Source organism: Pezoporus flaviventris, unplaced genomic scaffold, assembly GCF_033815535.1.
Source record: "Pezoporus flaviventris isolate CSIRO_AGI_PZ_B2104156 unplaced genomic scaffold, CSIRO_AGI_Pfla_v1 ptg000022l, whole genome shotgun sequence".
Lineage (NCBI taxonomy): Eukaryota > Metazoa > Chordata > Aves > Psittaciformes > Psittacidae > Pezoporus > Pezoporus flaviventris.
The window spans coordinates 2500048-2506978 of NW_026892570.1; positions in this window are offsets into that span (position 1 = coordinate 2500048).

Genomic DNA, 6931 nt, shown 5'->3' on the forward strand with positions numbered 1-6931 from the left:
CACCAAACCAATCAGAAACAGAGTCATGCTCCCAAAATATTCCAGATGCCATCCCTGGAGCCTGACAAACATAAGGTGTGAGAAATAAGGCAAGCAGATATGCATATTCAGCCTCAGGTTTTGGGTAAGCAGCCTTATCTCCTATTACACAGGTAGTTTCATTTTGTTCCAAGCCACTGGAGATTCAAAAACCAGTTTTCTCCATAGGAAGGTGAGCCCAGCATTGTGGCTGATGCTGTTCTCAAACACCTGTTCTTACTGCACAACACAGAATCTGTTGCAGGAAGTGGGAAACTACGCCTTCTGTTGCCCCCTGTAGTTATAGCCAATCTGTAGATCCCCATGACACCATTCCAAAGTACAAATCATTTATCTAGTGTAAAATCCTAAGGGGAGGATGGGAGGGGGGGGAAGGGGGAAAAGGGTGGCTTAAGAATATTTGGCTAATTGCAATTTTTCCAGGCAAAATTTAATGAATTAGAAGGCTGAAAGTGATGTTATTTAATCAATGATTCTAAATTTCACAGAAAGCATCAAGCTGTGTTGGCATACTACAACAGACAGATGTAGTGAAATAATACATGCTTTTTGAAAGTACCATTTGAAAGGAATCCTTATAGTTTGGCAATTGTGAACATAAGTTGAAAGTCTGCTTAGATGGTCTACAACTGTGCTGCTAGTTAACTGCTATCACACAACAAAATAATCTACAGAAACTTAAAGAAACTTTTTTATAACTTTCTCAAGGACAAACCTGTATAGGTGCATAAGCATTACATTTTCTTTCTCCAAGGTGAAAGTGAATGAGCAAGTAAGCTAATACTGTTTCTTATTCAAGTTCACTGAAGACAAAAGTTACAGTGAACAGCTTTCCTCTCATACAAAGTTACCCTACTTCATTTCTCTCAAAAATATGAAAATTAAGCTGATCATATGAAGATGGTTGCATCTTAAGAATAAAACACACCTGACATCAGATTTGAATCTACCTGAAGAAAACCAAAGATCTAAGCACCACCCCCCACATTAGTCACATAATTAGTCACAAGTAATTAGTACTTGTTACTCTTTAAATTATTAAGTAACACGGTAAGTTTAGATTTTCATGGGTTTGTGTGTATATTTTCAAATGCATTTTAATACTCAGTAAGTACAGTTATCCTGCATAGGAGCTAAGATTACTTAAATAACTACAGTTACCCTGCATAGGAGCTAAGATTACTTACAGCAGAGAGATACTGTGTTCTTACTACTTGAATACACGCTAAGTTGAAACCTGAAGCTCAGAGAAAGACTAAAGATACATCTTTGCAGAAAAATGGCACCAAAGATAAGTGTCCAGTCACACTATAACATGATAACATGATCTTACAATACTGGATGATGCCCTTGGCACTACACCAGACTACAACAGTTGTAACAGTGGAAGTTTGTAAAGTCTTTTTTTTTTTAAAAAAAAAAAAAAATTGCATTACAGGATTATGCTAGTCAGTCAAAAGATTGTCACTTCTAATCTCACGCTTATTGTAATATATTTGGAGTTTCAGAACAACATATTAAGCTGTCAGCTGCTAATGGCTGCAAATTCCTCCCTCCCTTTCCAACAATTAGAACAAAAATGCAACAGGTATGTTTTTGCTGTCTGACTGTAGCTGGTATGCAATGCAGTGCCCAGATGACAAGCATATTAAGGAATTACTACCCGTGGAATTATGCTGTTACAGTTCACTGAAATATCTCAGTAACAACATGATATTAATTTTCAGAAGTTCATTCCTGATTTACATTTGTTTCCACAGAACAGGTAAAATGGATAGTAATGAGCTTGTTGAGGAAATAGCATGCAATTATAGATTTTTTTTTTTCAGCTAAGCATGGAAAAACTGTTCATATTGCTAACATTTCAATGCAGCTATAGATACAGCAGCAAGATCTTCTGCAACACTTGAAGACAGATGTAGCAATTCACTGAGGCCTACCACCATGCCATGTTTCGCAATTTGATACCATACCTACAATTCTGACATCCAAATTTTACCAGTTCCCAGATTTCAGTCCCTGCCCTGTACAAAACCAATGGACTGATCTCAAAAGCTCCCAGCTAATCATAGATGCTTTCGGCTAACCATAGATGTACAAATGCCTGTATACAAAAGTTTTGCATAAAGGCATCTAAAAATGTTTGTATAAAGGCATTTATAGATGCCTTTATACAAAATTTTTCCCCTTGAGAATAATAATTAGTTATTATTATGAACAGTCTTACAAAACTCAAGTACTGACATTCTTGAGCTTGATATTGTGCTCAAAAGAGGTTTTTTGATCAAACACACACATACAAAAAGCATTAAAACACCAGAGTATTTTGTAATCCCACAGATCAATCTAGCATCTGAAAAATCATTTGAACTTTTAAAGTCATTTTAAGAGTTTGGCAGTCTGAGACATGTTATGCGTTCATAACATCCTGCTGGCCAAGGCCTATCTAAATGTGAGATAATTCCTTTCCTTATGTATGGAGTACAGCATGAATCTCGAAGAGGAGTAAAAGGAAGTAAAGTGTGTTTGTGGCATCTACATAGCTTGCTAATAGCTCAAGTGAGACTGGAAGTTGGAAAAAAGCACAGCAGATGAGCATCAGTATTTGGAGTTGATTCCATGAGTCTTGCTTTAGTGCTAGTCATACACTTCTGTACCAAGAAACGCTCTATTATTAACCCTCCATTTTTATGTTAATGAAAAGATCACTGATAATGGATTTCAAAGTTGCGACATTGCAATGGCACTGATATACAGGTGGCACCAATAAATGAGCCAGTTTTAAAACTTTCTGCTTTGCAAATCACTAGCAAACTACTTCAAACCTAGCAAACTAGATTGTCTCTGCATCTCTTCGAAACCATAAAGTTTGTGAGAAGAGTTCCTAAACAAAAGGACATATTATTCAGACTGATATATCAACAATGTAAGATAAAAGCTTGATGCACCACAGAATTTCAAGTCAGCATAAAAGCATTTCTTATGACCAGCAAGTAGTAAGTTTTTTTGGGCTCTACTGTTTTCTAGGTTATACTCTTCTATAAGTCATGGCAGCCTACATAAACAGATTATTTTGGAATGTGATACTAAATCAACAGCTTATCCCAAGCTGGCCCCACTTATGAAACAGGTAATATATTACTTTAGCATGTCCAATGCAGGAATTTGTAAGCACAAAGTACTTGACCCTACCTTAAGTTCCTGGCAAACAAGGAGACCTATTTAGAAAGCTAAACTGTGACATGACCAAAAAGGCATCTTTTTAACTTCAGTTCCCTGAAGTGTACTAAGCATATTCAGAAATATAAGATCCATCAATGCCCTGGAGAACTTCAGTCTCATTTTGGACATTATGTAATGAAGACTGCAGTAATAAAAATAACATGCTCATCCAGTGTTACTGTAACCTGAAATCCCTTTTGTATCAGTTAGTTACCCACATGCTACAGGTGAAAAAGCTTTTGAAATACTCATGTTTTTAAAGCTCTAATGTAAATTGTCCAATGTGTGTGTAAGAAGACTTTAGCACACATCCACAAGCTTATTTTGTTTGAGCATCAGCAGCTTCATGGCCTGGGTGCAGTTTTGCACGTGTGTGAGATACTATTTGACTGGCAGCGTTGAAGCACCTAAGAAGTGAGCAGTACAGCACAATTTAGGAACCTCTAGTCTGATGCTAGCAGTACACCTTCAAGCATCTGTGAAATAACCACACAGCTTTAAACGTGGGACTTACTATTTCAAGGAAAACATGCTCAAGAGCCAAAATATAACCCATTTTCTGTTTAACCACTTTCATTGTCAAGTAAACCACTAATAAAGTTACGGACTGTAGAACACTTTGAAGATAGGATATTATCATCCTAAAGGTTCTTCCCACATACAACCTACTTGTTTCTACTACTAAAATACACATTTATTATAATCTACAATCAATATATACACTCTCCAGCACTTGCTTGTAGAACTGAAAAAACACCAAAATACATAACATATATTTGTAAGTGAAGGAACACATCCATTCCCTACTGGTTGTGATCAACCTCTGCACTTTCTGCGGAGTATATATTGATCTTTGTCAGTTTATACACTTAACCACTGCAAGCTACCTACTTTTCCAAAAAGGAAAAGGTGCATCTACAGAAGTTTTCACAGGAGGTCCTCCCAGTTGGTGAAGCTCTGTCCATTTAAATTGCTTTTGTTTTATGCTTCTGACTGAAAGCTAGAAAACTGTATCAAATTGCTCTAAATCCTTACATTTACTTGAAGTCAACTCATCAATTCAAGTCATCAACTCATGATTAAGTTTCATAAGTAACTTTACTGCCAAAATCAAAGCAAAAACCAACCAAACAAACACAACCCCTAAATACTGCTTTAGAAATCTACTTGAGAATTGCAGCACAGGTATAAACAGCAGCAATAAACCCATGGCAGATAAGGGGTCTTACACAGTTTGAAAGGGCAATATGTTGAATTTACTGCTGTGCTTTGCAAAAATCCATGTCTTTTGAGAAAGAACATGTTTTAAACTTTTTTTTTGAGTCATTAAAAGGATATTTTAAAGTCAATTTTAAAGGATTAAAATATAAATTTTAAAATTAAAATTTTATCTTTGGTAAATTTGAATTCAGTAAAGGTAAATTTGACTTTGTCAGTCAACATCCTATGCTCAAACTAATGCAACACTCCCTGTTTTTCCTCCTCTGATTCCCAGGCCCCACGCCGCCCCCCCCCCCCCCCCAAAAAAAAAAAAAGTTAAAGGAAATTAGTTAAGCTTTATCTAACAACCTTTTTCTAACAAACTTTGAAACTTCACATTCACTTTGAAGACCTTAGTGCAGCTTCCAGTCCTAAAGGGGGCTTACAAGAAAGCTGGAGAGGGATGTTTTACAAGGGCGTGTAGGGACACGACAAGGGGAGGGCATGACTTTAAATTGAAAGAGGGGTGATTAGACAGGAAGAAATTCTTCCCTGTGAGGGTGGTGAGGCACTGACACAGGTTGCCCAAAGCTGTAGCTGCCCCATGCCTTAGTGTTCAAAGCCAGGCCGGACAGGGCTTTGAGCAACCTGGCCTTGTGGGAGGTGTCCTCCCCGTGGAAGGAGCCTGGAACTAGATGATTTTTAAGACTCCTTCCAACCCAAACCATTCTACCATTCACTATATGCAACTAATGCAAGAAAAAGTACTAACATTCTTAGGTACCCATACATATGAGCAGCCTTAAATAACCAAATACCCGGTGATCAGTAAATACTATGCTTCCCAAAAGCATTTTGGCTTCTAATCACAACCAGTTATGTTTTGCTCGCAGCCGACGCATTTTTAATTAACGCGCCCTCTTCAGAGCGCAACGCGGGATGAGCGGGCCCTACTCGTGCCGCTCCAGATAAACGCCCGACGGACTCGCTCCTGAGGAGCTCCCGCCCCCCGCGGTCCGGCGCATTCGCCGCGTACAGGAGGCTGAGGAGAGCAAGCGGCGGCTCGGTGCAGACGCCCAAAGGCAGCAGACGAGAAGAACTAAACGGGGGGCAGCTCAGCGACAGCAGCAGCCAGCGAGTTAAACCCGCCCCGGCCGCTCCCGGCCAACCGCCCCACGACCGACACTTGCCGCCCCAGACACTCCCCGGCCAGCGGCGCCGCTCCCAGCGGAAGGAGCCGCCGGGAAGCACGGCCCCCAGTGCCGCAGGCCTACCGCCGCCCGCTACCCACCGCGGGCGGGACGGGGCGGAGCAGCGGGGAGCGGAGCCCCCGCCCCACGGAAGGGGCGGCAGGTGGGAGCGGGAGTGGGGCGGGCGCCCCCGCAGGACACTCACTCCGGTCACGCTGGCAGGGAGAAGCGGAGAAACGCGAAGCGGAGGCGACGGGCGGGCCGTTATAACGGGCGTGCGGGCGGGGCCGGGAGGGGAGGAGAGGGGAGGGGAGGGGCGGGGCGGGGCAGGCGCCGCCGCCGCAGCCGTGTCGCGCTCCGCTGGCCGGAGGGCTGGCCGCTGCCCCTCGCCCGCTGGTTGGCTGGGCGCTGGGCGCAGGGGCGCGCGCTGCGTCAGCGCGGCGCTCCGGGCGCGGCCGGTACGGGCTGCCGTCGGGGTCAAAATAACCGCGGGGCGGGGGGCGACCGCGGGAGGTGGTGGGGGTTCGCGCGGATCGCCTCACGCAGCATCGGCCGCCGGCATTGCCCATCACAGTTCGGCTCGGCCCTGCCCTGCCCTGCCCTGCCCGTCATGCACCGGCGAGCCGGGACGGGCCTTGACGTCCCCTCTAAGGCCGCTGCGGTGGGTGCGGAGCGGCCCGCGGGTCCGGCGTTTTCGATCATTTCCGTTGTGTCTTCCGGCCAGTGCGCTGTGGACGTACGGTGTGATTGTAGAGCGTGGCCTGAGCAACCCGGGTTACCGAGCTTACTGCCTGCAGTGCAATAAGTTTGCTGTTTTGCGTTTAGTGTTTGCTGTTAAGAAACTACCTAACCATAGAAATGCGTAAAACGCGCGTTTCTTGCAGTGATGTCCTGAAAAACGCTTTTCCTGCAAAAATATTTCCAGGTTCTCTGGAAGCCCTACATAAAATAAGCATGCTGCTTAATGAGCACGCTGGTTCTGACGATCAGAGCTGACATGTTACCTATTGGCTGTCTGATAAAAGTGCCTTCAAACTGGAACCTTCAGAGCAGTCAGGTTGAAAATGGCTGTGCCAGGGCGGAAGGTCCCTCAAACCACAGACAGAGCTGGGATTTCAATACCTGTTACATCTCACCATGATTGAAAAATCATGGCACTTAGGCAAAGTTCCCGATGACTGGAAAAAGGGGAATAAAACCCTGATTTTCAAGAAGGGAAAAATGGATCACCCGGGGAATTACAGACCAGTCAGCCTCACCTCTGTGCCTGGCAAAATCTT